Source organism: Vidua chalybeata, chromosome 3, assembly GCF_026979565.1.
Source record: "Vidua chalybeata isolate OUT-0048 chromosome 3, bVidCha1 merged haplotype, whole genome shotgun sequence".
Classification (NCBI taxonomy): domain Eukaryota; kingdom Metazoa; phylum Chordata; class Aves; order Passeriformes; family Viduidae; genus Vidua; species Vidua chalybeata.
In genome coordinates, this window is record NC_071532.1 from 17,838,604 (window position 1) to 17,847,135 (window position 8,532).

Genomic DNA, 8,532 nt, shown 5'->3' on the forward strand with positions numbered 1-8,532 from the left:
AGGTCGAATGAAGGCCCAGCTCACTGCCTGTGAATGATTGACCAGACTGCATTTCAGTGCTCTCTTCCCACTGCCAAAACTCCTGTGGATCTGCATAGATGTCATGTAATTACTTTCCAGTGTCCCAAGCAGTGGGCTTTCCTCAAAAGACAAACTAGATAGCTCTGAAAACAGCTGACACTTTAAAATCAGTTTCATTTTTTGCTTTTATTGCTCGAGATGACTTTCTGTCTCAGCAGGATGCCCATTCTTCCAGTTCATCTGAGCAGGAGGGGAACAATCTCATGCAAGGAAGCTTACTTGGGAAGAGCTTGGATACTGGATGGACTCACAGGAACCACATGCAGAGCAAGAAATAGGTCCCTATCCCACACTGCAGCTGTTGCTTTGGGTTTGTAGGAAGAAAGGTTTTGGGTTGTGAGGGCAGCAGCAGGGAGACAGATAAGTCTCTTTTGGCATCAATGACTACCAGTCACAAGTTTTCTTCCCATGCTCAGTATCTATTTCAATGTCTCCAGTTGTGTCTCTGGCACTATGTCACTGCAAGATTACAATTACTGAGGGAAAGGAGCTTCTCCCACGTCTGTCAGCTCTGTCCAGTGCAGTATGGGGATCTGGGCCATATATCCATGTCACTTCCTCTCACACCCTGGTGGTGGCTGCATCCCAGCTCCACCTGTAGCTGTTGTTCCTGATCCGCACACAGAATTAATAGAAATTTTAGCTTTCGGCTTTCCATACTCAACTAGTACTAGGTTATCCACCAATTGCCTTTCTGAATGCCTTTGCCATTTTCTCTAGTAACATACTAGATGCAGCTCCATCATGGAATGGCTCCTTGTACACTTTCCTATCGATAAAGTGGTAAAATCAACACAAACTTGTGTGGTGATACACAAAGATTTAATTTTTCTGTGAACTAGTTGCAGCTAATCTTTGCATCAAGCATCAGTCACACCTTGATTATATTGCGATGTGCTGTTCCAGTTGGGAAATAGGTGTGGATCCTGATTCCAGGACTAGCACATGTCCAGGAACAGTTCAGCCAAAGCACAGAACCTGGAGTAGTAAGCCCTGGACCAGTTCTAGTAAAAAGGCAATTCAAGACCCACCACTGGGGACTCTACAGTCCAGTTCATTGCAAGCTGTCTACACCTCTGGTTAGCAAGTAGCCCCTGGAAATGGCCTTCTTCTGCTGCTGATGGGAATTTATCTGGAGTTTGTGATCTTGCAGCTTCCTTATGGTGAGCCTTGAACTCTTTTAGCTGGCTAGTGCTGTGCCAGGGCTGTGTTGCTGCGGTCTACTGCAGCTGAGTGGGGAGACCAGGCACGCCCCATTGACATCAGCTATGCCCCCCTAGGCATCCATGGCCAGCCACTCTCTGCTCTGACCTTTCAACTACACCCACTAACATCCAGCTCAGGCACCATCTCCTGCCACCCCTCTTCTGACTGGGTGTGCTTCTATCAACCTTTCAGACAATTTTACTGGAAATTCTGAAAGAGGAACTTGGCCTCTTTGCCCCATTATTTGCCTTCTATTACTCATTCTGCAAGGCTTGGGCTCCCTTTCATGCTGTCTTCCTAAGAGAGAGCTTTTCTGCCTGGCTGTGCAAGTTTTGGACTTCCATAATTTTGAGAGGCTTTAAATACAGACATACATATGCACAAATATCTATATATAATGTATTGAAGACAATGGTAGAGCGATTAAAAATAATTAAATATAATATGAGGCAAATCTTGATGTTCTGATTTAGTTTTGAAGGTTTTAAAAAGCGAAGCTCTCTTTCTTGGGTCTCTCCAGTTCGCTTTAATATGTATCACTTAAAATGGTTAAAACTGCAGGGAAAATCTAAAGAGGAAGGGATTTATTCCCACTAGAGGTCAGTGTCAGCACACACTGTACAAGGCACCAGCGTTTCCCACCACACTGCGCTGCGAGGCGCATCAGATAAGACCATGGACACGGGGAGGAATCCCTAAGCTACCCAGACTCCTGGGCATTGTCTCTGATAATGTCCTGTCCCCAAGCACAGCCCTCTGACTAACGAAATTAAACGAAGGCCTGGCCTGGCACCAGCATCTTCTCTGTTCTTTGAGCTGTTAACTGGGTAAAATAAGTGAAAAGCAGCTGAGAGAGGTGGAGAAAGGAAAATTATACCCACTGAAATTATACCCAGTCTGTGTCTGTTCTGAGAAAATATAATGGCCCTTTAATTACCAGCTGTGGTCCTGTCATTTGTAAGCAACATTGGTCCCCTGAAATTGTGATAAGCAGTTATTGCCGCAATAATTCACACCAGGCAATGTGACTGGTGCCACCTTCCCCCCACGCAGTCTGTCCACTGCACAGCTTTCATCCCACGTGAGCACTGAGCTGCCCCATTCCCTGGGGATGCAGCCCTTTTCCCTCATCCCCAGAAATCAGAAATACTGAGTCCATAAGAAAGGTGCTAGATCCCCATTTGAGGAAGCTCCTTCTGCATTCTCCTCACCAGAGATGTTGCTGGGCACCCCAAGCAACAACCTAGACCCCTGTCTGGAGCTCCAGCTCCAGCTCAGAGAGCTCAGCCTGTGAGCTGGGCATCCAAGGGAAGCGGAAGCCCTGGAAGAGTGATGAAAGTTGCAGGATGACAACAGACTCTCTGCTCTGACTGTGGTTTCACATATCTGACACTAAATCAGTTCTGTAGTGCACCAAATTGGGTCACTTCACTTTCTGCCCCAATAAAGGAAAGGAGGAACATGACTTTTCGAGATTCTATGCCCAGAAGCTTTCCAACAGAGCAACTGAGTTGAGCCAAGCTTTCCAACAGAGCAACTCAAAGCAGGTCCTGCTCGGGTACACATTTTCTGGGGTAGTCAGTCCAGAAAGCACTGGCTGCCCTCTCCTGGTAAGTCTGGCTGAAGTCACAGGGTCACTTTGAATGGCTCCAGGGATGCTGCTCTGGGCATCTGCTTGCTTTTTCAATATGGGATTATTTCCAGCCAGAATTTTTCTCCTTGCAGTCTGTGTTGGATGCTTCCATTGTGCACTCCTGGAATGTATGGGAGCCATCGTGCCATTGTGGTGACACAACCCAGAGCAGATCAGGTTTGTCTACATGTAGGTGGTCGGCAAGTTGCCCAGCTAACGCCCTTCCTGAGAAGATTCCCACTGTTGCTCAGAGTGCCAGTGGATAGGGAAGTTTCTACCTCCTTCTGTTGTTCACAGTGTGTATGATGTGTAGGAAGTTGGACAAGAGGATTAGTTAATCCCTTGAATGGGGATCACACTTAACTCGCTCCACTCTTGGCCACGGTATTCACTTCCACAAACAGAAAGTGATCGGTATAAAGGTGCACTAAAAATCCTCGACCTTACAAAGTGAATGAACAAAACTCCTAGATATTTTAACAAAACCTCATTCTAAATTATATCCCTCTTGTGTAATTCCTGTCAGCCTGGTGGCTGCTGCAGCAATGCTCTCTGCTTGCATCTGGGCAAATGCATGGTTGATAGGCCTTGCTATGTATTTATGTGTGTGTGTGTGCTCAGAGCTCTCCCAAAGGAGATGGCAGATGTGATTATGAATGGGGAGGGAGTGGCAGATGGTCTTGGAGAACTGATAATAAAACCATGCTTAAAAAGATGGTGAAACTGTGTCCTAGGTGAGAAATCTTGTCACCTGGGGCTCTCTTTATAGCTAGTGATGAGACAGACTCATTTCAGAGGGTGGCTCTGATAACCCCTGTCTGGCCACATCACTCTAATGAAGAACACTCCTCCCTCCCCATGGAATAGCTGTGGAAGACAGCGCTCCATCGCCGGGCTATCATTTATTCATGGCTCTCTAAGTACAGTTCATCTAGCAGAGACTTCCCAAGACAAAACAAAAACAAAAACCCGCCCAAGCATCCCTCAGCTCACCTTGCCAGAGAGCACAGGACAGATGCTTCCAGCGCTGCTCCTGGGCTTCAGCATTGCCACACTGGACCTGATGGCTGGTAGAAGCGAGGATGGGTTAACTTTCATTTTTAAGTTGATTCTGCTTGAGCTGCTTTCTGCATCACCTCAGCCCCTCACTGCAGCCTTGCACCCCCACTAGCCCAGTCCTTGTCTCCCAGCAGTGCTCTGAGTGGCTAGGTATTACTCATGCAAACTTGGCTCTGCTCTCAGGAGAGTTAAACCTCCCAGCTGCCAGACTGAATTAGGGCTTGTGTCTCTCCACACTTGCATCAGAGTGAGATGGGAACAGGCCTGGTGGGGAGCCACACTCCTGAAAACAAGTGAGGAGCCCAGGCAGGGGCTGGGAGAGAGGGGTGAGCAGGGTGGCAGGGAGGGGAGGTGAGGGTGAGTGAACTGTTTGAAATATTCAGGTGCTGAGCAGGAGCAGGTGGCCATCCCATTGGACAGAGCAGTTCTGACACCATGAACAAGTGATGACCAAATCTGTGTTGCCCAGGTGATGGGGCACACAGAAAGTAGGATTGCAGCCATTCCCCAGGACTTTGGCCACACTGACAGACCTGGCCTATACAATGACCCCTAAGCATGCAGTGGGTTTTAGCCCCTTCCCTAGAACAGCGAGTTCCCTGCCAGCCAGGTTCATGGGGAGAGCTTGGTGGGACAGGGATGCTTCTCCAGGTCAGGGTATGTCAACTCCTACCCTTCAGTTTGGGGAAGGCAAACTTTAACAGAAACCTATTTTCTGCTTTTAGGGAGGTGACTCCCAGGACCGTAACTGGAGATAGACTAAATTCCCTGAGCCATTAGTTTCTGTGGTTTATTTCTTTCTGGGGGTGATGGGCCAAAAATTTAAGTGAGAACAAAGCATTTGGCAAGGGAGGATTTGGCTCAGTTTCCAGGCACTTGAGGCAGTTGCCGCTGCTCTGGAGTTATATCGGACAAAATGTCCTGAGGATTGTCAAACCGCATGTGGGCAGTGCTGAATCCACTTTTCATTTCTAGGAGGGATGTGAGGGAGCGCCCTGGGTATCCTGCTGGGCTACTGCAGAGAGGAAAGTGATTTAACCTGACCCAGAAACCTCTGTGGAGCCTCACAAAAGCTGTGATGATGACAAAATAGACTCTCATGAGGCTGGATGGAAAACAAACAAACTGTATACAGACAGCCTGTTGGAGAAGAAGGGATCAGAGCGGGGATCAAAGACTCTTCAATGACAGAAATTCTATTCAGTGAAATGTGCCCCAGAGCGGCAGCTACAAACCCACCTACTTTGTGAGGTCTTAGATTTTGAGTGTTTGGGGACTGCAGTTGTGATGCATACCCCTATTAGTGATGCTAAACAGAAATGAGCTCCCCAGTCACCTGGGGGTTTCCTTCCCACAATAAAAAAAGCACACCTTAATCTCCTCCCAGCAGACATGAAGTCTGAGTGCAGCAGATGAAAACACAATTAATGGCACATATTTCCTTGAGGACAAAGCTTGCAGAGGTAGATGGCACCCAGACAGTCAGCACCACTGACCAGCAGTGGCAAAGGGATGTTGTTTAGCTGGAGCAAGAGGCACATTCCTTCACCCACACTCCCCTTGTTGCATTAATAAGGAGTAATTTAATTGGAGTGACACATTCTGAAAGGCGCAGGCAGCCAGCACAAAGTATCCTTGAAATTTCTAAATTGAATAGGCATTACTTTCTGAGCATAGAAAATCTTGCATCCTAACACAAGGGGATTCTCTGCCATGCATCTTCTTAAGAGACAAAAAGCAGCACACCACTAGGAATCATTGATTGCTTTGGAACAAAAGACTGAGTCTTGATCACACTTGGTCTAATGGAAAAAATAAAGCTAAACATAATGATATATATATCTATATGATGCTGTAAAATCCATTTTTATATTTAGGCTACAAATACCAGCACAAGGATAGGTTATCTATGGCCATCTGGTTTAAGATGCAGCCTCCATCAAAATTTTTTCTAGAAATTGAATGCAAATTTGCTTCATGGGTAAGAACTAATAACATATTTAAGCAGGAACTAAAAGGCTATTTTCCGTAACTACCAGAGACAGAAGAGTGAGACTTTTTGCGGTTTGATGCATTATGGAAAGTGAACAAATCCTGCTAATATGATGTCATGCTTTATGCTTGCTTGGAACAGATATGAATGTCTCTGCAGGGTGGCAGGTACAGGGTTTCTGGAGAACAAACCTATTGGTAAGGGCACCACCTCTACTTCAGTTGCTGTGTCTTCTTAAAAGCCTCCCTGGTTCTTTCAACCATTTTGTCACATCGGAAAGGCATGAATCCCAGAAATATCCCACTCTCCAACATGATTTTGCACTAGAGCATCCTGAAACCTGCAGGAAAAACTGGGGGAAAATCTCACAAATTTTTGTCTCTTGCCCCCAAGAAAAGGAAGATTGAGTGATCAGGCAGTGTGTTGTAATTACAACTTCTGGGTCCTCCCTCTGATGATGACACAGAACACAATCTGGCATGCTGACCGTCCTGCTTTAGTTTCTGAAAGGCCTAAGCATCATATACTATATATATAGTCTTATTTCTCCCATTCCTGGGAGTCCTTTGTTACACATTATCAGCCATGCCTTTGGGCACCTGCCCGAGGGTGGAAATCTTCCACATGCCTGTTTTCCTCGGAAAGTGGCTGAGAACTTATACAATTTCAGTTCAGACAAAGCAGGGCACACAACCTCTTTTGTGCCACCTCATCTCAAAAATAGCACAGCTGGTGATGTGCTTGACAGTGTTGTCTCCAAGATATGCTGCCAGGACCAGTATCAAAGATGCCTGACACAAAAAACTCTACCTCTGGCTCATCAGTAGCCACCGACTCCACCAGTGGAGGATAAATTGCACTGTGGGTAGCTCCATAAGGGTGGCAGCAGCCTGCTTCCCAAGGGTTAGTCCTAGTGGATAAAAAGCCCAGAATGGGCACATCAAAGGAAGCTCCTTGAGTCTGTGAGTGTGCTGTGAAACTCCTTGCCACAGAATGCATGAAGCATCTACAAGTCCAAAATCAAAACAAATTCAAAAGTAAACTGACGAATTCCTTAGAGAAAAAGACACCATGGGCTATTAAATGCAAAGACATAAACTTGTACCACCTTTCCCCCCTGTTCACTCTTCTGCTTTGCTCTTTTTGTGTGATATTCAATTTTTGAGATAAAACCAGTGCTGTTCCTGGAGGGCAATCCCTCAGGCACTTTTTGGTCTAGCTGAGGTCACATTCTATAAAAAGCAGAAATGCATATAGGAATGCAAATTATTTTCAACTGTCTATTAGTGTGCATGGAATAACATGCTGCTACAGGAATTGTGGCAGCTCTGGGCTTGTGCTTCTTTGCCTTGTTTTGCCATGACACACATCCATGGGTGAGCTCTCCTCGGAGACATGGGATCCATCATGTGAAGGTGGGTCTGAAACTCCCAAGAGCCAAAGTCTGCCGGGATGATTGGGCAGGGGGTGTCTGAGCAGTAGGCAGCAAAATTCCAAGCAGGCTGCTCCTGCTTGCTGCTGTTCCCATGGAAACAGGGGAAAGGCGAGAGGAAACACATCCCCAGCCTCTTTTGAAGATGAGCTCCTTCAGCAGCACCCCCGGCCATCACATCTATTCCCATAAGAAGCAGGGGTTGGCAATTCCCCTCGGATGCATCTCCTTGAGTGAGACCATCAGGCCTACACACTGTTTCTTCCTCATCCCAGGCAACAGTGGACAAGGGCATGCCAGTTATCCCATAGCCAAGGCTGAGCCTCAGAGCTCAGAAAAAGAGAAGTTTCCAGCAAATTCTGCAGCTTATGCTTCTCCCCAGTATGGATCTGGGGAAGCACCTGCAGAGACACCTGATTTCCTGACTATCAGGGAAGCTGGGCTGGGCTGTACCTGCAATATCCAGACCTTGACAAGTGTCGCCTCCGTCAGTTTTGGCTGAGGGTCCCTAGAGACTTTCCCACTCATCCCTGTAACCAAGCATGTTAGCTCTGCTGAGAAATAAGCTGCAGTTGGCTCTGCAATAGCTAGGTGAGAACCTTTGGGCCCGGTGCAGATCACAGCAGGGAAGATCCTGCCCCGCCTAAGGATTTCCGTGAGTGCCAGCATCAGCACTGACTACCACTAGTCAGTCACCACTACCCCACTTACCCCGACCAGCTGGGGTGCCCACAGATTAGAAAAGCAGACGGGGCACATGGGAAGTGCTCCCGGTTCTCCCGCTTCATCCCGAGGGAAGGAAAACCCACGGGACCCCTCACCTCTCCATCAGCTGTCCAGCTGGAACCGAAGCCAGCCTGACGACCGACCCCTCGGCGCGGCTGAGAGTAGGAGCTTTTCCCGACAGCGCCGGGCGGCAGCTCCGCTCCCGGTGGGGCTCGGGAGGGGCTTCTGCACCGGGCTCCCTCCCTCTCTGCTGCCGGCCGGCGCCTCAAGGTCATCCGCCGCTCCGCTCGGGCGGCCGCGGATCCCGCCGTGCCCCCATCCCCATCCCCATCCCCATCCCCATCCCATCCCCGTGCCGTTCCCCCCGCCTCCGCCGCGGCCCTCCCACCGCGGCTCTGCCCG

At 48.1% G+C, this 8,532-nt stretch overlaps 1 long non-coding RNA gene across 1 annotated transcript; it reads right to left on the reverse strand.

The window, feature by feature from the left end:
• Nucleotides 1–149: 149 nt before the first annotated feature.
• LOC128785330 (uncharacterized) lies at nucleotides 150–8,432 on the reverse strand. Its single transcript, XR_008429840.1, has 3 exons — nucleotides 8,226–8,432; nucleotides 3,914–3,987; nucleotides 150–691 (listed from the first exon to the last, which is right to left on the reverse strand). It is a non-coding gene; the product is annotated as an uncharacterized LOC128785330 (long non-coding RNA).
• Nucleotides 8,433–8,532: the final 100 nt, after the last annotated feature.